Here is a 20553-nt window from a genome sequence, read left to right as displayed (position 1 = left end):
CCCTTGCATTATTGAAACGACTAATAGGCTCGTACAATAATTATGTCATATGTTGTAACAGTTTGTATTCCTCCTTGTCCTATGTTGTACCACTAAACGCACAGCACTTGCCCATTCTGAATGTTTCAATGCCTATAAAAAATGTCAATATTTTGTTTAACTACTCACCCTCCCTTCGTTGGAGCGCTTTGAAACACTTGTTAAGTGTATAGGCGCTATATAAATGACCAATAAATACATAAATCACTTCTGCAAGTTTGCCAAAGGGGATGTTGACAAACTGATTGTTGTTGTCATGTGGATATGCTTGGATGCCAACAACTGTACCAATTACTCCATTGACTAAACCTTTTTCTACGTCAAGGTTACGTTTAAGAATTACTCTGCAGTTTAGACACAGAGTTAATACTTATTCTAATCCAGCTGTGTTGGAGATACATTTTTCTAAACTATTTCATTGTGCTGTTGCTTGTTGACACATAGGTACTGTCATGCAGTGCACTTCTAGTTTGTCTGTGGAGCTGATATGCAGTATGGGTTGCATTTCTTTTTTCAACATTGTATCATTAAATTGACTACAGCTTGCAAGGGTTGGCATTAAGAACATGCATTTTATATTTTGTTCAGATAATTGTTCCATGATGTTAGAAGCAGATGTGTTTTGCCCATATAGCTCACAGATTAGTCTAGTATTTAAGATGCATTTTGCATCTTTAGTAAGCAGACCAGTTCTACTACTTTCTAAAATGTTATCAAAGGTGAGATCTGCAGACTGGCACATGTTTTGACTTAGTTCTCTGTAGTGAAAATGTTGCCAGAGATTTACATTTCCAAATCTGCCTAGTGTGTTACGGAATTGTTTGTGTCCTAATGTTTTGAAAATAGGTTGACCGTTTACTGGTTTTAACTGTGGGAGATCTCTGAAAACAATAACATGTTTTCCTCCAAACAGTTCTTCCTAGTCAGTTTTTAGGACTTCTTGCATTCTGATATGAATTAAAGCCAACATGAGGATGGTCACCATTTGTTTCAGAATTCTGCATACTTCAGTAGCAGCTTCTGCTGATAATTTGTAGTATTCAAATTTGTTTTGGTTTTCTACTGCGAGGAGCAGCACTCAGTGTAAAGTTAGACCTCCTATGTTGTAAGCAGCTAGACCTGTGGAGGTGTTACAACAGATGAAAGGTTGTTGATTGTTAAGCTTTGCAGAAATGTGCTGATTATTTTAATTAAGACTGTTTTACCAGAACCAGCTTCACCATTTACATACAGGAGCAGAGGTATATAATGTTTACAGCTACACGTTTTAGTTTCATGTTTAAAACCATGTTCAATTTCTTCAGTGACTTCTAGATAAATGGTGAGTTGTTCATCATTTAGCTGTGATTTTAGCACTGACAAGTCTTCTTCAGATTGTTTAGACTGATGCATGGTATTTGTCATGGCTATTTCTGCTTCATTTGGAATGAGTGGTTTTCCAAGTGGTTCTTGGCTTCATGTAAGGGAAGGTTGACTGCCCTCAGGAGTGTCTTTATCTAGTCTTCAATTTCTTCCTCTTGTTGGGGTTCATTGTCCAACATTTGTTTGTATTGTTTGAAATTGACATTTGTTATACTGCTTTCATTTGCTTTGAATGCAGCTTCAAATGAGTCATGATCACCTATTAATTCTTCTTCTGTTCTCCAAGGTTAAACAGTTGCAGTAGTGTCATGTAATAAAGTTTTCTCTATGTTGCAGAGATTTAAATTATAACTTTATATGATTAATTAGGCTGTGTTTCTTAAGTTTTACTAGGCTTCCTTCACAAGTTGATATTGCATATTTGCCAGTTGTCTCATATTGTGTGACATTGTTTTTGTAGGAGTAGTTTTGGGTTATGTCGTACAGGCACATGTTTTCAAAAGCAGTACTCCTGTTTGGGTAGTATGTGTTAATTAAATTGTTTTTTAAAATGTCCTGGCTGTTGGGATCATTTGTGGCTACTGTTTCTATCTCTTGGTAGGATTTTAGTACTCTTTTTCGGGATGAAGCTGGACCAAGGTTTAGCCAGACAATGTGTTCAGATTTAGTTCAAACCAACCTGCTTTTGCCAACAGGTAACCCAAATGCATTCTCTGTGGACAGATGTCCTTCTAGGTTTCTCAAACACATATACAAATTCAAAGTTGATACTAATGACATGACCCTAAGGTCAAACATCAGTCATATTTTACAGAAACACATTTCAATGTTGAAAGAGCTTACATGAAATAAATCAGTATTTATTGTTTATTGGGTGTAAACCCACCCAATAACTTGGTGTTGTGTTCAATTCGCAGTTACACAAAACTTCTGATTATGGAACACTTTACAAATCCAGAGAAAGGTGTCAACCGTTTCTCCTCTGCATAAACCGATACACTTTTTTTTAACAGTTTCATTTCTATAGAAAGTCAACTCAAGTTTGATTAACACAATTGCTGACGAGTTTCGGATATACAATCCATCCTCAGGGCTTTGAGTTGTCTTTCATCTCAAAAAGGTATAACTACATTTACATGTTCATCTGTGTACCTACAATGTATAACAAATAATAATATTAACACCTTACTTAAGATCATCATTATTCTATTAGATTCATCAACTTTGTTCCATAAAGTATCACTAAACACTAACCTCAGACAGGTATGAGGTGGCCTTGAAGTATGTTCAGCCTGTGAAACCAAATATATTGCAATTGTTTTTCCTGCATACTCCTGCAACCGAAGTTCACCACTTAACCTCATATATATTTGAATATGATATTGAGCATTAGTGTAACACTCACCCAGCAATAGCTGATTGTGGACCCGCTGGGAGATTTTGTCGTAGTCAAGGTTTGCTCATGAGAGTCATCTGCCTCTCTAACAAATTGAAAACATACAATGGACTATGTTACGGGCAACTTTATAAAAGTTGTCATCAGTTCAAGTACACGCGTATATTAGGACGGTCTGTGTGTTTATATACATCCTGGCTTAAGTGCATCTAAATGGGTCATTGCTACGATCATACCTGCACTGTATAATAATGTCCTGGGAGTGTCATATGGCGCTCTCTGGATTCAATCAGAGCCATATCTGTAACTGCCGGTTGCGGCAGAACGCTTAGGACTTTTGAGTGGCCTGAGCTGCCTCCTATTTTCAGATGTTGAAAGTCAAGTTAAAGGACTTACCCTAGGTATTGTCAAACACGGAATATGAGGCAGCCAACCGGGTTACCGGTCTGGTGCCTCGCTCATGTGTATATATATATATATGCAACGTGGCCATGGCAACCTTATGCATGCGTGTCGAGGCCGGTGGCCATCTTAGTGTGGGATTTTCTCGCTCCAAGGATAGAGACTCACTACTTAATCAATGCTGCCACCATATGTTCTCAGGTGCTAAATAAAGAGCCCACCAATGTGTTCAGATTTGCCATATAAGGCTGTACCCGTTAAACGGTCCGCAGCTTCATATTGTATTGTATTGTATTGTATAAGAATGTGTAGAGCGCAGCAAGACCTGGCGGCATCAAGGCACTAAAGAGAGAGTGAGATTGCAAACAGTAATAAGAACAGAAGAGTTTTTAGCTGCTTTCGAAAAAGGAAGTGAAAACAGGGATGTCCCAAATCTGGGAGGTAGGGCATTCCATAACGATGGAGCAAGCACAGGGAAAGACCAGCCAAGACTGATTGGCTGATCGGAAAGGCCTCTTAGGTTTGTAGGATGAGAGTCTGGATTGGAGAAACTCAGCAGCGACATGTGGATGGCACGATGAACGATACACAAAATGTTAAACTTCACTCGGCTCCTAACGGAGCCAGTGGAGGCAGCGTAGAACGTCATGAGAGTGGGCCATTATAGGAGCATTTAGGGCGAACCTAGCTGCAGAATTTTGGAGCATCTGAAGACGTTGAAGCAGAGCCTCTGGTTGACCAAGATAGATCCCATTACAAAATCAATTGATTCCATGATGGCAGCAATCACAATTTTTGATGTGGAATCAATCGGGAGAAAGTGAAGAACCTTCTTCAGCACTTTGAGTTTGACAAAACCTGTTTGACAAACTGCGGAAATTTGGGTTTCTCTAGAGCCAGAGGCCATGATTTTAATGCCTATGCTCTTAACTGAGGTAGAAGGTTCAGGACAAGGGCCAAAGGATGTAGGCCAGTATTCTGAACTCCAGAGATGTCTTGCAGAGTAAGGGCCAACCACCAAGACCTCGGTTTTCTCTCCATTTAGTTTAAGCAAATTGTTGCCCATCCAGATCTCCACTGCCGAGAGGCAGTCCTTCAACTTTTGGGAAGAGTCTTCCATGGGTACATTTAGGTGATATGTCATCCCAGAGGTATTTTAGCTCTGTTTTCTCAGCTTTGGTGAGATAGGCTGTGACATATCTTGCAGCTGCAGTGGAATGGTCTGCAATGTATTGTATGTCTATATTTGCATTCCACAATAGGGCAATGATTGCATTGTAATCATTGATGCACTTGGATGCTTCATTTCGTTTAATGGTGTATATGTTTTTAGAGGGATTGCCTTTTACACTGTGTCTAACAGAAGACATCAAGCTATTTACTTGTCCTTTTGCGCAAACCGGTGTAGGGAAGCAAAAGCGACATTTGGTATAGTATTTCCTTTGTTTTTATATCTACATCAGTAGTATTTGCCACAGATATGTTTTTGGAAGTGTAAGATTTGTGTATGTATGTGTGGTTTCTGAAGGGATGTCGCAGGTAATGTATTTTCAATAAACTGTAAAACAGTGGCATCAATGTCATGGCCAAATTTGGGAGCATCCTTTATCCACAAAAGCATGTGGATGTGTGGTGCTCCTCTTGATTAATATTCTTTTCTCCAAAAGAAGTGTTCCAATCCTTCGAGTGGAGGGATAGTTTTTTTGCAGATTAATTGCAGCATGGCAATGAAGCGATGGTAAAAGTACCTTGATACATTGACAGGGTCAAGTGAACAGAGTTCTCCTGGTGTTTTTATGTCTATTTCCTCTTTATTTTGGTTTCCAGTGCGTAAGAAGTCGTGCAAGTCATCCAATGCATATTCTGCACAATTTAAAGTAACAAACAATGTGGGTGGGCGTAGGTTCCTTAGCATACAACATGAATCAGTATGACATCGGAACCAGTATTCTTTTGTACCATGCATGTTTGTCAAGAGATTTGTGATACTTGACTGCAAAACTCAATCTTTATCTTTTATCTTTTGAAGCAGTTGGGAAGCAGACATGCTTAAAACATTAGAGCCTGTTTTTAATGTGTGCAACTCCATAGCATAGAGTTAGTTGACTTTCGAACAGGAGGTTGACAATGCATTCTACATTTTGTCTGAATCTGGGGTCTTCAGAATGCATTCGTAAAGAGCGATATTCTGATGCAGTAATTTGTGTGGTTCTTTCATCATATCTTCCTCCTTTTCCTGTAGGAAAGAGTAGAGGAAAAGAACATGCTTCTACACTTTTCTCCCATATGCTCATTGGGGATCCTTTGGCATGATTCGTATTGTTATGTTTCTAATGCATCTTCTATGGTGTCTTTGGAGTGTGGTGGGTGAATTGTATACTTGTCTAAAATGTTGGCTGCAGTAACAGGATCTACACGTTCACATTGGCCAATTGGTGGTGAATCTTGAATTATTTGGCCGGTTTCTTTTAATTTTTCCTCTATGTTTATATATTTGTAGTATTCATTGTTTTCTTTGAGATATTGTAGAACTTGTCTAACTTTGGTTATGTCGACTAGTTGCTGCCAAATATTTTTGTCTTTTGTTATTACACCATTAACTAGTACAATCAAAGATGGATTTATTGGCCATTGTACGCCTAGAGTTTCTACATTTTCTTTAAGATGTAATGGCACATATACTCCTTTGCCACAAATGCCTTTTAGTAACTCAGATGGAGGCAATTTGGCTGTTTTCAAGTGATGGCGTATTATAGCTTGAAATGGGTTTACTGTTTGGACTATAATGCTCTCATACAAGTTAAGTTGTTGGAGCGTCTTTGGAAGTGGGAATATTAGTTATTAGTGATAGCATGTGATGGCATTTGGATATTATCAAGCTTTGTATTGCAGTATGTGCAAACTATTGAGGGGTCAGTTATTTTGACTTTATTTTCTATTGTTAGATATAAAGCTAATTGGAACCTTTCAGATGTTGGCTATTCAAGTCTATAGCTGAGGTTACAGAAACTCTTTCTGTTGAAATATCAGTCCCTGGACCCCCTACAACTCCCAACAACGCCACCCAGTAGCCATCGCTAGAAGTTCACCTCCAGTTCTGAGCCACGTCTGCAAGGCACTGTGGGTATGCAAATTACCCCAAATGCACATTTGTTTCTCCAGGAAATTATCTTTCTCTTAGAGGGCAGTTCTACTAGGTGCGTTGTGGAATGTGTGACCTGGCTCAAATGGAATATTCTACTTTCACATTTCTGGTAAAAGGGTTTTTTCCAATTCTTTTTAAACCCACCATAACTTTCTTTGATATTTATATATATATATAAATATATATATATCTATATATATGTATATATGTATGTAAAAAACAAATCCTACCACGGGCAGGCAAACCACACTCCGGTTCAAACGGGATGCCACATGATTTAGAAAAACGACCAAGAACAAAATGGCTTGGAACGTGTAGCAGCTGTGTAGTTATGGTTAAGTTGCTCAACCCATAGGAAGGGCAATTTTTGGGTGGCTTATAACTTTGCCCTCCCTGGACAAATCCTCATGAAACTTGGCAAAAAAAATTATATTGCCCCATCAGATTAATTCTGCGAAGTTTGGTGAAGTTTCTTGCAGTGGGGGGCAAAGTTATGGGGGGTCCCCAAATGTATGTTTTTTCCATAGACGCAATTGAAATTTTTCTCACACCTACAGCCACATTCCGCTCGACGGATTTTCACCAAATTTCTGGCAGGAGTTGCGGCTTGGTCCCGAAAGCGTGCTTTTGTAAATGTGGTGTAAATCCATCCAGTAGTTATTAGGTCAAATAAATTGGTGATGTGTGGAATCGGCCTGTGGACTCACTTCCCTGTTCGGTCTACGGACAGGCCTTTGACTGGCCCACAGGATCACGTGATGTTCAAGGACATCAGATGCACCCGCTGATTGGATGGCAAAAAGCGTTGCATCATATTTTTGGAAAAGCCCGCCATGTTGTATCCGCGGACAGCCGCCAGTGTCCGCGGACAGTGCGGTGGGGAAAAAGTGTGGAAAACATATTTTGTGTTATTTGGTGTTGGAAAGAGGGGCTGGGAAGGGTGGGGGAGTGGTAAAAAGATGATATGGGGATCAGCCACCAGGGGGCGCACAGGCAATGGCTGCTTGAGTACCAAGCTCCCGCCGAAGCCAGGTTGAATCAGGGGATTGAGCCCCCCCGAGACTCCCCGAGGTGGATTAGAGGAGCCCGAGCGGTTGGTGACTCTCCAGGGCTTCCCGCGCCAGAAAGAGCGACGCCTGGGGACACCCGAGAGACGGAGAATGGACCCGCGGCCTCAAGGGGAAAAGCGGCAGGGGATTGGGAAGGCCGCAGACCCAGAGGAGGAGCTGCGGCTCGCCGGAATAAAGAGACCACGCCGGGAGGCCACTCTCCCCTCCCCGACCCGCGTCCTGCACTCACAGGTGGCGTACGCGGAGCGAGGACACCGAGCCCCCAGGAAGCAGGTGCGTGGCCCTGGAGTGAAGCGGCGGCGCCCCGTGGGCTCACAGGAGGTGAGGACCCGCAGCCCCGGCACCGGACCCTGGGGGGGCAAATAAACAAAATTAAAAAAAAGAAAAAAGAGCTTGAAGCCCCCTGACCCTCGTTGGTCACGTGAAGACGGCAACACTACGGGCCTAAGCGAGGAGGCCCCCCATGAAGCTCCTCGGGCCGTCCCGAGAGGGGACTCATCCCTATCCCACAACGTTCCCGCCCAACCCATGAGCGTCCCCTACATAGGACGCACAGACCACCGGGAGGCGGCCGGGGAGCAGACAGGCCCTCACCAGACTTACACGGAGGATAGGAGTACAGCCCGCCTCCCCCCGCGTGATCCCTCAGAGCTTAGGGGCGTCGAGTGCCGAGGGGAGAGGCGAAGGTGCGGAGACCTGCAGTTTGGAGAGCAGGTGGGTGGTGGCCCCTGGATATTCTCATAGGGCGTGTGCCCGCCCCAAAAAAACAGTTAAGTGTGGACAAGTGGCATCAGGTGGGGGGCGAGGGTCTTGGCGCTTTGTCCCTCCACCCTGAGGGAGAGACCCCACGGGCCCAGCCAAGAGGACTCTGCCGACCAAACCAACCTCCCCCAGGAGGGCAAAAGAAGACTCCGACAGCCACAGGGTAGCTGGACTGGGTGTGAGGCCCCCGCCCGGTGTAGGTGGGGCGTGTGCCCGCCCAGAATTGAGCCCCCAGCAGCAGCAAAGACAAATAAAGACAAGAGGGGGGTGGCCCTGGCCCGGCACCCCCTCTCCCCCGATTCCCCTCTGGGTATCCCAGGAAGGAAAACACCGGCCAGTCCGGGAGGGGATCCCTCGACCCCACCGGGGCTGCGGAAGACTCAGTGGCAGGGCCCACAGGGCGACCAGATGAACTGGCAGGAGACCCTGCAAGAATATCGCTATCAGGAGGCAGGAAGTAGCAACAACGGTTCAAGGCTTAACAGAGAAATGGCCCAGTCGGAGGCCTCGGCACCTTCCACAGCGGCAATGGAAAGGGGCTTTGCCTCAATCCTGCGAGAAATCAGGGACATGCGTTCAGACATCGCCCAGAAATTCGAAAAAATGGACCAAAGGGTGGAGAAGGTTGAGGACAGGTTGCTACAGGTGGAAACCAACCAATCGACATCAGTGACCCAATAGGTACAAACAGGCATGAGGCTAGCAGCCCTGGAGAAGAGGGATGAGGAATGGGCTAGGCAGATGGACAATTTCGAAAACAGGGAAAGGAGGAACAACATCAGATATTTCGGGGTCCCCGAATCGGAAGGTGAAACGGAGAGAGATATTACCCGAGTGGTGAGAGACATCATCACCCTCCTGTTTGCAGAAGAGATGACAACGGAACTCCCATTCAACAGGGTTCACAGGGCAGGGGGAAGAGCAGGGGGCCCCCGGTCGATTTTGGTCCGGTTCCATAACTATACGGAAAAGACAAAAGTGCCGGAGGAGGCCAGGAAAGCGCAGGAGATCACTTACAACCATGCCCAGATCTCAATCTATCAGGATCTCTCCGCCTATACACTGGCCAAACGCAGACTGTGCCGCCCCCTAACGCAGCTGCTCAAGGAGAAGGGAGTGCGCTACAGATGGGGCTATCCTTTTTCTCTGGCCTTCGAATATATGGGTCAACAGACGACACTGATCACAGAGGAGGACATAAGGGGAGCCATCCAGGATTATGTGACGGAACCGATCCCCCAGACGGGTCCAACAGGGCCGGGGGTGGGCAGATCAAGTGGTCTTGGCCCGTCGGGAGACAGGAGAAGGAAAACTGGCGCAAGGGAATTTAGAAAAATGAATACTCCGTCACCGACGAAGGATGGAGAGCAGAACGACTCTGAAGGCTGAGGGTGGGGGCGGCCCGACCAGTTATGGAATGGGAATTGAAGACTCAGAGGTTCTACCACAAGCAGCGTCCCCTTGAACAGCAAGTATAAGGGGGCCATAGAGGGAACGATGCTGCAGGGGGGGTGGAGGGGCTCAAAGTGACATAGATCACCTGGCTGAGGAGGGCAGGCTGGTGGTCCGGCCAAATACCAGCGATGGCGGAACTAACTGGCTGGACGCCGGGGAGGGGGGAGGGGGGATACATGAAAGTTGGGGTTGTTCATTCAGGGGTTGGGGATGGGGGCAGTTGGGGGAATGTTTAAGGCCACCCTGGGGGAGGGAAGGGGGAGCGGGGGAGCATAATGTAAGACTAAGGGAGTGTGTAGGGAAGGACAATGTGATGATGTTGACCGAGAGAAAAGGAAACCTAGATTATGGCGGAAAGTCTGCCAGCCCTGGGAGTGGGTTCCCTCAACGTACGGGGCCTGAACACCCCCACCAAGAGGTCCCTGGTCTGTAGGGAATTTAGAAGGGCGAAACTTGACCTTCTTTTCTAGCAAGAGACGCACTGGGCACGGGGGACAGAGCCCAAAATGCGGGGGGGAGGAATTGGAGAGGTTTTTTGCGCTTCCCACAAGGCTAAGAAAAGAGGGGTGGCTATTTTATTAGCGAAGAATGTAGGCTTTGATAAAGAGGCCATACTGAAGGACCCTGAGGGCCGCTACTTGCTGGTAAGGGGCTCCTTACAGGGCGCCTGCTTACTCTCGCCGTAGTATACGGACCAACCGAAGGCCAAACTCAATTCTGGGTAGATGTGAGGGATAGGCTAAAGCTATTTGTTCAAGGCACTGTGGTTGGGGGGTGACTTACTTCAACATCGTCCTGGACCCAACCTCTGACAGGAAACGCGTAGGTCCCCAAATCTCCATGGCAGCAGATGAAACCATGGCACGAAACTTCCAGAAGGTTAACACAGAACTAGGCCTGGTGGACACAATCCCGACCCCCAGGACGGGTGATCCCTCCTTCACATACTATTCCGCTATCCATACATCATATTCCAGAATAGACTACATCCTAGTGGATGAGTCCCTGCGCCCATATTTCACCGGCCACAGGGTCGACCCTGTCCCCTGGTCATACCAGGACATGGTCCGAGTCACCATAGCAAGGGGATGGCAAAGTGAACGCAGAGGACGATGGAAATGTAACGACTCCTTGCTGAAAGACGAGGTCCACGCACAGGAGGTGCTAGACGCCATAACGGAATTCTTCAAATTCAACGATAATGGGGAGGTAGGCACACACACCTTGTGGGACACCTTCAAGGCAACCTTACGGGAGTCCTCATCAAAAAGGGAGCCCAGAACAAAAGAGAAAGGGAAGCCCAGGAGATGTCTCTGCGAGGAAAAATAACCCAACTCCAGCCGGGGGGCCCCCCAGATCAACCCCTGGACCGCAAGCAGGTAGCTACCCTGGAAGACTATAGACTCCAGTTAAAAGACCTCCTCCTACACAAAACAGAGAGGAGTCTTCAGCTGGTTAAGCAAAAGTACTATGAAAAGGGGGACAGGGGGGACAGGGCGGATAGGATTCTAGCCTGGAAACTGAGGGAGGTACAGAGAAGCAGAATGGTGAAAGCGGTGAAGAATGAGCGGGGGTCGATAGGTCATGATACGCCCCACATAGGAGAGGCCTTCCGCCGATATTATGAAAAACTATATTCATCAGAATATGATGGGGGCGAGGCCGAGATTGAAGGATTCTTGGCAAGGGAGATGGCAGAGAGGATGGAGGGTCCGGTGACAGAGGACGAGGTGGAACACGTGATTAGCGGGATGAAGGTGGGCACTTCTCCGGGCGAGGACGGCTTCACAGTGTACTTCTATAAAAGGTTCCGCTCTACCCTAGCCCCTCACTTAATGAAGGGGTTTAATGCCGTGTTAGAGGGGGGAACCCTCCCAGAATCCATGATGGGGCCATAATAGTAGTGTTGCCCAAGGAAGGCAAGGACCCTGGGGAATACTCCTCCTTCCGCCCAATATCTCTGTCAAACATTGACGTAAACATCCTGGCTAAGGTGGTGGGGAGGCGGATGGAAGAGATCATGCCGAAGCTGGTTCATGGAGACCAGGTGGGATTCATAAGGGGTAGACAGGGCTCAGACAACATTGTGACAGTTTAAGTGCCTGGTTTCCCTTTTCTCCCCCTTCTGTTGAGCTCTCCTCACCTGAACTGCCGGAATTGCTGTCGGGGTCCTGCAGACGCCATCGAAGTAGATAATTCTTCTCCTTTTTCCGATGAGCTTGCTTGTCACGGAGGGAGGCCACCGTGACCGCTGAGGAGAACAGCTGTCTGAGGACCTCCCTTCCGGAACCAAGCCAAAATAGGGGAAAAACCCCAAATGGGGAAAAACCCTTGGACTCCTCTGGTCTGTAGCACGGAAGGCGTAGTTCCAGCGGAAAGTAGACTTTCAGATGAGTAGGAGGTAGGTAATAGACTGGATCCGTATGAGTAACTGAAGGCAACACTGCAGCGGAACAGGGGAGTCCTGCAGTGGGGAGCCGGAGGACAGGGCTCCACGGAACGCCCACCAGCCACTGCAACAGCGTGGCAAGGACCGGAGGAGAGGTAGGCAATGGAGAAAGGCGCCAGACAAGTAGCGGAGAGAGAAAAGAAAAGCGTAGGGAAAGGGGCGGCGCCTGTCCGCGGGGACGGGGCCGCAAAAGAAGAGAAACGGTTACTGCCGAGGCGCGGCGGCAGCAGAGAAAACTGGAGGGGAGAGAAAGGTAAGAGGAACACTCGCTGGCGGGCGCGAAGGACAGAAGCCTGGACAGAGCGAGGCAGGAGCGAAGAAACCCGGAAGAGCGAGAGCTTCCAAAGGATAGTTGCAACGCAAGGACCGCTGGGTCGGGAGAGAAGATATACTCCCAGCGGCCCCGCGCTGCAAGGAGGAAAAAGTAACAGACACAAAGGAGGGACTAGTACCTCCCGTACCTACGTCCCAAAACCCAGCGCGGAAGAAGCCGCCAGTCGGGACGCCTGCGGGTGACAGTATGCCCCCTTCCAGTCCGCATCACCCCAGGCTTCCCCGGGTGCAGGCGGTGGAATCTGGCGAGCAAGCGAGGAGCATGCACCTGAGAAGCAGGTTCCCAAGAGTCCTCCAACTCCGGATAACCCTTACAGGACAAAAGGTATTCCAACCTCCCTCGGTAGAACCTAGAGTCTCTAATGTTGGAGACCTCAAATTCTGCTTGATTAGGTGTGTGTGAGGGAGTGCGTCTGGGCACTGGTCTGTGATGAGAATCGGAATAGAAAGGTTTAAGGAGAGATGAATGAAATAAAGGGTGAATGCGATTCAGAGAAGGAGGCAACCGAAGACAGTAAGCCACAGGATTGCTCTTGAGAAGAATGGGAAAAGGACCCAGAAAGTGAGGGGCGAGTTTAGAGGGCCTTGTCCATCTGGGTAAAAACTGGGTGGACAACCACACCTTGTCGCCTGGCGACAACCACACCATGTCCAATCTGGACATTCTTTGCAGTGTTTATCTGCTCCGATCTTCGATCGTCTCCTGCTGTTCTCTAAACTCCGCAATGCCGTGGCATGGGCATCCTTGATCTGATCCAGTACCTCTTCGGCTGCTGGGGAGTTGGTGAAACTGGGAACCTCGGGAAGAATGGATTTAGGGTGGACCCCATAAGTACAATGGACCCCATAAGTACAAAAGAATGGCGAGAGACCAATGGCAGCGTGTCTGGTATTGTTATACGGGAATTCTGCAGTAGGGAGTAGAGAAACCCAATTGTCCTGATGCTGAGTGACGTAACATCTCAGATATAGTTCGAGAGTAGCGTTCAGGCGTTCCGTCATCCCGTTGGATTGGGGATGGAATCCCGAAGAGAGTGCTCTCTCAATCCCCAATCGGGTACACAGGGCTGTCCAGAATCTCGAGGTGTACTGACTTCCCCGATCAGAGATGATTTTGTCAGGTAAACCGTGAAGTCTGAAGATGTCTCGTGCAAACACCTCAGCCATCCTGGTGGCTGTAGGAACACCAGAAAGAGGAGAGAAATGTGCCATCCTGGAGAACGCATCTACCGTGACCATGATGCAGGTACAGGATTCGGATTCTGGTAGGTCTACAATGAAATCCGTAGAAACCAACCCCCAGGGGCGAGTAGGCATCTCAACTTGGGTAAGTAACCCCAACGGTTTCCCTGTAGGATATTTAGACCGAGCACAAATAGGACAGGTCTTAACAAAGTCCAGGGTATCTCTTCTCACGGCGGGCCAGCAAAAATTCCTCGAGATGAGCTCCAGGGTGTTGATTCCCCCGCGGTGACCTGCAAGGCGAGAAGTGTGACACCAATCCAGAATCTTCTTCCGCAGCGGGCCTTCCGGAACATACAGTCGTTTCTTGAAGAACAGCCAGCCGTCCTTCTCCTGGTAAGGAGAGTCAGAGTGTAACGGTAATTGGGGAAGTTCCTGAACCACAGCGGTTTTAACCTCTTGTAGGAAAGAACTAACAAGGGCCAATATCCGATTGCGATGGAACATAGGTTCAGCAGATAATGAGGCCCTTTCCTTGCTGGAGTCCTTGCGGGATAGGGTGTCTGCCAGACAGTTTAGTGACCCAGGAATGTAAGAAATCTGGTATCATTGCGAGAAAAGATAGGCCCAACGTGCTTGCCTGGAATTAGAACACTCCATTTCCTTGAGGGCTTTCAGGTTTTTGTGGTCAGTCCTGATAAGGAAGGGATGTCGGGCCCCCATGAGCAGATGGAGCCATTCATCGCAAGCCAATTTCATAGCCAACAGCTCCTTTTCTAGGACAGAATAATTCAATTGACTGGGTGAGAGTGTCTTGGATAAGTAAGCTACCGGATGTTCCACGCCACCCACAGCCTGAAGTAGTACCGCTCTGATGGCGATTGCAGAGGCGTCGGTCTCCAGGATAAAAGGCTGAGTTTGGTCTGGGTGTCGGAGAATCGGAGCTGAGCAGAAGAGATGTTTGAGCAACTTGAAACTGTTCTCGGTATCGGTTGACCAGCGGAACGGAGAGGCCTCCTTCTTAACTAGGCGAGTGATGGGGTACACAACTTCCGAGAAGTTGGGGATGAACCTTCGGTAATAGTTGGAGAGCCCCAGGAACCTCTGCACCTCTCGGACAGAAGTGGGGGCGGGCCATTCGAAAATGGCCTGAACCTTCCTTTGATCCATGTCTATCCCTTCTTCTGATAACTTGTAGCCCAGATATTGCACAGAAGGTACCGCAAATTTGCACTTCTCGGCTTTAACCAATAGCTCGTTGTTTGTAGATGTTCAAGAACTTGAGTGACATGAACGATCTGTTCCTGTAAGTTTCAGGAGTAGACCAGGATGTCATCCAAATAGATGATGACGGAAGTGGAAAGCATGTCAGAAAACATTCTGTCCATAAATCTTTGAAACGCTGCAGGAGCGTTAACCAGTCCAAATGGCATCACCTTATACTCGTACAGGCCGAATGAGGTGCGGAATGCCGTCTTCCATTCGTCATCCTTGGAGATTCTGAGCAGATGGTATGCGTTTCTGAGGTCGAGTTTGGTAAAAATTCTGGCTCCTTGTACAGCCTCGATGATATCGGAGATCAATGGCATGGGATAACGATCTCGGATAGTTACCTTATTTAGACCTCTGTAGTCTATACAGGTTCTAAGATCAGTAGAATCCCTTTTCTTGATGAAAAATAAGGGAGCCCCTGCAAGGGATTTCGAAGGCTGAATCAGCCCATTCTTCATATTCGTGTCCAAATAGTTTCGTAACACAAGCTTCTCCGTAAGTGTTAGAGAGAACATTCTGCCAAATGGAACTAGTGCATTGGGTACCAAATCTATGGTACAGTCCTCGGGGCGATGGGGTGGCAGTTTGGAGTGAAGGCTTTCTTGGAATACTTCGGAGTATTTCAAGCAAAAATTGGGTAGTGCAAAAACCCCCACACAGTTGGAGGTGTGAGCCGTAATAGATTGAAGGCCCTTCTGACTCTTCTGTGGAAGACAGTGTTCGGTGCAGTATGCAGAACAGAAACTCAGCTGGTTATTTGTCCAATCGATTTGGGGATTGTGTCTGTGAAGCCATGTGATTCCCAAAATTATTGGAAAATGTGCAGCCCGGATGATGTCGAACCTTATCACTTCCGAGTGCTGAAAAACTGTTAAAGATAGCTCTTCAGTGGTATGGGTGATGAGTCCGGATGATAGTGGAGAGCCGTCAACTCCTTCTATCTTCTGACCTTCCTTCCGAGGTATCCTGCGTAGACCGACTTTATCGGCCCACAGGGTATCAACGAAGTTTCCTGCTGCTCTGCAGTCCAATAATGTGAGAGTCTCCACCTTCTCGCCTTCTATCATGATGATGGCTGAAACCACCATGAGTCTGGAATCTTCCTTGGAGTCAGAAGAAGAAACTGTTAGAGAAACATAGGGACGAGTAGACAGAACTGGAAACCCCCGGACACTAGTCCCTATTGATGCTGAGGGTGCTCGTTTCCCTGCCTCTTGTTAGGCAGTTCTGTGCAGTCCTTTAGAAGGTGTTGATCCGACCCACAGTAAGCGCAAAGTCCCTTTTCTCTTCTTCGCCGTCTTTCGGCAGCAGTCAGAGGTGCTCTTGTGTAGACAATCTGCATCGGTTCCTCTGAAGCGGCAGTGGGAGAGCAACTTAGGGGAGAATATGCCCGAGAATCTGGGTGGAATCCTGAGCCTCGTTGTTTGCGTCTTTCCGTCTTCCTTTCCTGTAGGCGATACTCGATATGTAGTGCAGCAGTTAGCAGGTCTGAGAAAGTAGGTGAGCGAGTAGATCTGGCTAACTCATTCTTAATCTCCTCTTTTAGGCCCCTCCTGAAAATGGCATATTGTGCCGGTTCTGGCCAGCCTGCGCCAGAAGCTACTGTTTTGAAAGCAGAGATATATGACAGGACGTCCAAAGAACCTTGCTTTACATCCAACAACTCTTCAGAAGCAGTAAATGACAACTCTGGGCGTTCGAAAGTCTGTTTCAGAGAATTTTGGAACGCTGGAAATCTTGGAGAATGGCATTGTTGCTTGTGACTAGGGGAGTGGCCCAAGTCAGAGCGTTGCACGTCATGTTCGAGATTAGGAAGCCGACCTTCACTTGGTCTGTAGAGAAAGTGCGGGGTCGGAAAGTAAAGTAGACAGAACATGCCTCTAGGAATTCCTTCACTTTCTTGGAGGCACCATCAAACTTTCCCGAGGATAGTGTTGTAGGGGGTAGTTCTGGAGGAGGGGGTTCCCTGGCGGATACCATTTGTCTAAGGAGGGCGTTCTCAGATTTGACTCCCTGAAGTTCCTGAGACATAGCTTGAATTGCCTTCCAAAGCTCTTGCACCTGCCCTTCGGCTGACATCGTGTCTTTCTTTGGCGTTGCAATCTGTGACAGTTTAAGTGCCTGGTTTCCCTTTTCTCCCCCTTCTGTCGAGCTCTCCTCACCTGAACTGCCGGAATTGCTGTCGGGGTCCTGCAGGCGCTGTCGAAGTAGATAATCCTTCTCCTTTTTCCGATGAGCTTGCTTGTCACGGAGGGAGGCCACCGTGACCGCTGAGGAGAACAGCTGTCCGAGGACCTCCCTTCCGGAACCAAGCCGAAATAGGGGAAAAACCCCGAATGGGGAAAAACCCTTGGACTCCTCTGGTCTGTAGCACGGAAGGCGTAGTTCCAGCGGAAAGTAGACTTTCAGATGAGTAGGAGGTAGGTAATAGAATGGATCCGTATGAGTAACTGAAGGCAACACTGCAGCGGAACAGGGGAGTCCTGCAGTGGGGAGCCGGAGGACAGGGCTCCACGGAACGCCCACCAGCCACTGCAACAGCGGGGCAAGGACCGTAGGAGAGGTAGGCAATGGAGAAAGGCGCCAGACAAGTAGCGGAGAGAGAAAAGAAAAGCGTAGGGAAAGGGGCGGCGCCTGTCCGCGGGGACGGGGCCGCAAAAGAAGAGAAACGGTTATTGCCGAGGCGCGGCGGCAGCAGAGAAAACTGGAGGGGAGAGAAAGGTAAGAGGAACACTCGCTGGAGGCCGCGAAGGACAGAAGCCTGGACAGAGCGAGGGAGGAGCGAAGAAACCCGGAAGAGCGAGAGCTTCCAAAGCATAGTTGCAACGCAGGGACCGCTGGGTCGGGAGAGAAGATATACTCCCAGCGGCCCCGCGCTGCAAGGAGGAAAAAGTAACAGACACAAAGGAGGGACTAGTACCTCCCGTACCTACGTCCCAAAACCCAGCACGGAAGAAGCCGCCAGTCGGAACGCCTGCGGGTGACAAACATCCGCAAAACCATAGATTTGTTCCACTACGCCCAGGGATCAGACCTCGATGCAAGTGTACTCTCCTTGGACTCTGAGAAAGCATTCGACAGGGTCAAATGGAGATACATGGAACTCCTCCTACAAAAAATGGGCTTTGGGGTACACATCAGGGACTGGGTGTCTGCACTATACAGAGCCCCAACGGCAAGGGTACAAGTGAATGGTAAGCTATCTGAACTATTCCCCCTTTCACGGGGGACAAGGCAGGGATGCCCACTTTCTCCCCTGATTTATGTCCTCACAATGGAGCCCCTAGCCATAGCAGTGAGAGCACACCTGGACATCAAGGGGGTTAGGAGAGGTGAAGTAGAATTCAAGCTTTCCCTGTTCGCGGACGACTCCTGGCTTACCTGGTGGAGCCTAGCTCCTCGCTCCCCCCCCCTCCTGTCCCTGATGTCCACATTTGGGCATTTCTTAGGGTTAAAGATCAACGCAACAAAGTCAGTACTACTCCCCATGAGAATACGGGACCCGGGGTTGGACCCCCTGGACAGGCTCAACGGTATAGCAGTGGGGAATGTCTCTATCCGATACCTGGGCGTCCTCCTCCCCAGGGATCTATCGAAACTTGCCCCTACCAACTATGACCCCGTAATGGCAGGGATTACTTCAGACCTGAGGAGATGGGGCACAATGATTCTGTCCTGGTACGGCCGCATGACGGCGGTAAAGATGAATATAATACCGTCTCTACTGTACCTCTTCACAGCTCTCCCAACCAGCGTCCCCAACCAAACCTTTAGGGCACTACAGAACGCAGTGCGAGAGTTCATATGGCAGGGGAGGACCCCGAGGACCGCGAGGGCCGTCCTGACCTTACCGAGGGAGGAGGGAGGATTTGGGTTGCCAGATTTTCAACTTTATTTCCACGCCGCCCAGCTGCGCGTCCTCCTGGAACACATGAAAGAGGTGATGGGAACCTATCGGTCCTACTTAGAAGACATGGACGCCCACCCTCTTAAAGTTCGAGACCTCCTGTGGGCCCCACGCAAGTTCATTCCGAACAGACTTAAATCCCACCCAACACTGGGAGTTCTCTGGGCAATCTGGAAGGAGGGTCCCCAGACTGCATACCTAACGTCATTGCCGCCCCCGATGACCTCACTCTGGGGACACCCCCTCAAACTGGGTAGTAGGGGGTTCCGGAACGCCCAGGCCTGGTCAGACTCGGAAATGGAGTGGGCGGGGCAGATGTTCAGAGAAGGGGAATTAATAACATGAGGAATTGAGAGACGCCCTCGGGCAGGGGTCTCTCTCCATATTTGAATACCTTTGCATGAAGGGTATCCTCTGCGACCAGTCATGGGGCCAAAATTTGAAGAGACAGCTGACCCCCTTTGATAAACTACTTGACACAGCGACTTTGAGGAAGGGGGCGGTGTCCGGGATGTACAAAATCCTGAACACTATCAACCTAGTGGAAAGGAGGGGTTTTCGCTCATTCTGGAACAATCTAGCAGGGGAGGTCATCTCGGAGGACGCCTGGTCAAGGATATATAAAATAGCATTCCATGGGAACTTATTCACAGCGGATATGGAACACAATTTTAAGATTCTGGAGGGGTGGCATAGGGACCCAGTGAAATTGTCGAAGATGTTCCCTGGGGTGTCCGCCGAATGTCCAAGGGGCTGTGACCAGGCAGGAACGAGGGGCCACATGTGGTGTCACTGCCCAAAAGTACAGGTGTTTTGGGAGAAGGTAAGGGGTTGGATTGCCGAAGTCTCCGAGGAACTACTCCCCCAGAACCCACTGACGATGTTGTTGGGTCTCCCCCGGGAGGATACAGAAATACACAGGTACCCTAGAATGTGGGAAACAATGTTGAGGGCGGGCAGGGTGGCCCTGGTGCAGAAATAGAAGAGCCCGGAGACCCCCTCAAAGGAGGTGAAAAAAGTAAAGAACATGTTCCTAATGGACAAACTAACGGCAATGATGAATAATGACTCTGGCTCGTTTCAAGCGAATTGGTATGGGGTGTAGCAGACCTGGGGATGGGACGTTCATTGATACCAAGTTAGGGCCCCGGCAGGGGTGGGCGGGGACGGGGTCAGGGATGTACTTAAAGTAAGCCGGGCGCCCACGGCCCGGGGGATGGCGGACGCAATACAGCCACTGAAGAAGTCAACAATCACATACACTCCTAAGCTCCGGACATAAAGAGGTTTCATAGAGGCTCCCAAGATCATAGTTCATGTTTGGGTATGTTATTAGGGGGGAGTGACTGTATTGGGGTGGGGGTAAAGGGAGAAGAAGGTTAGGGGTCTCAGGGCCAGTCGACTGTATAACTTTTGAATCCGCATTGAGCCCGTCTGTTATATTAAGAAAATGTTAATAAAACCAAAGTAAAAAAAAAAGAAAAGATGATATGGGTCTATTTTCATAGGTGGAAAAAAGTCAGACAAGTGTCGTAGCAGTCTGCACAACCAGACGGTTTGCGTGCAGCGCCGAGAACGGACGGCTTGGGAAACACATTTTGTGTTATTTGGTGGGTGAAAGAGGGTTTGGAAAGTGTAGGGGAGTGGAATAAAGATGATATGGAGCTATTTCTATAGGTGGAAAAAAGGGGCTGCATATGCCACTGAGTCCTCGATCAATTTCGGTGTCTGTGGACATCATTTTGATTGCAGGGGGGTCAGGGTGAGTTTTATTAGTTG

The 20553-nt window shown here is 48.3% G+C and overlaps 1 protein-coding gene across 1 annotated transcript in view; it reads left to right on the top strand.

Annotated features, from left to right (window-relative positions):
• LOC138580944 (putative DBH-like monooxygenase protein 2) overlaps positions 1-20553 on the top strand; it is a 298284-nt gene that overhangs the window by 89669 nt on the left and 188062 nt on the right. The window lies entirely within an intron of this gene.

Source organism: Ambystoma mexicanum, chromosome 3p (genome assembly GCF_040938575.1).
Source record: "Ambystoma mexicanum isolate Mex_15411 chromosome 3p, UKY_AmexF1_1, whole genome shotgun sequence".
Classification (NCBI taxonomy): Eukaryota; Metazoa; Chordata; class Amphibia; order Caudata; family Ambystomatidae; genus Ambystoma; species Ambystoma mexicanum.
Note: the sequence above shows the minus strand (reverse complement) of the source record. Positions and strands in the feature narration are given on the sequence as shown.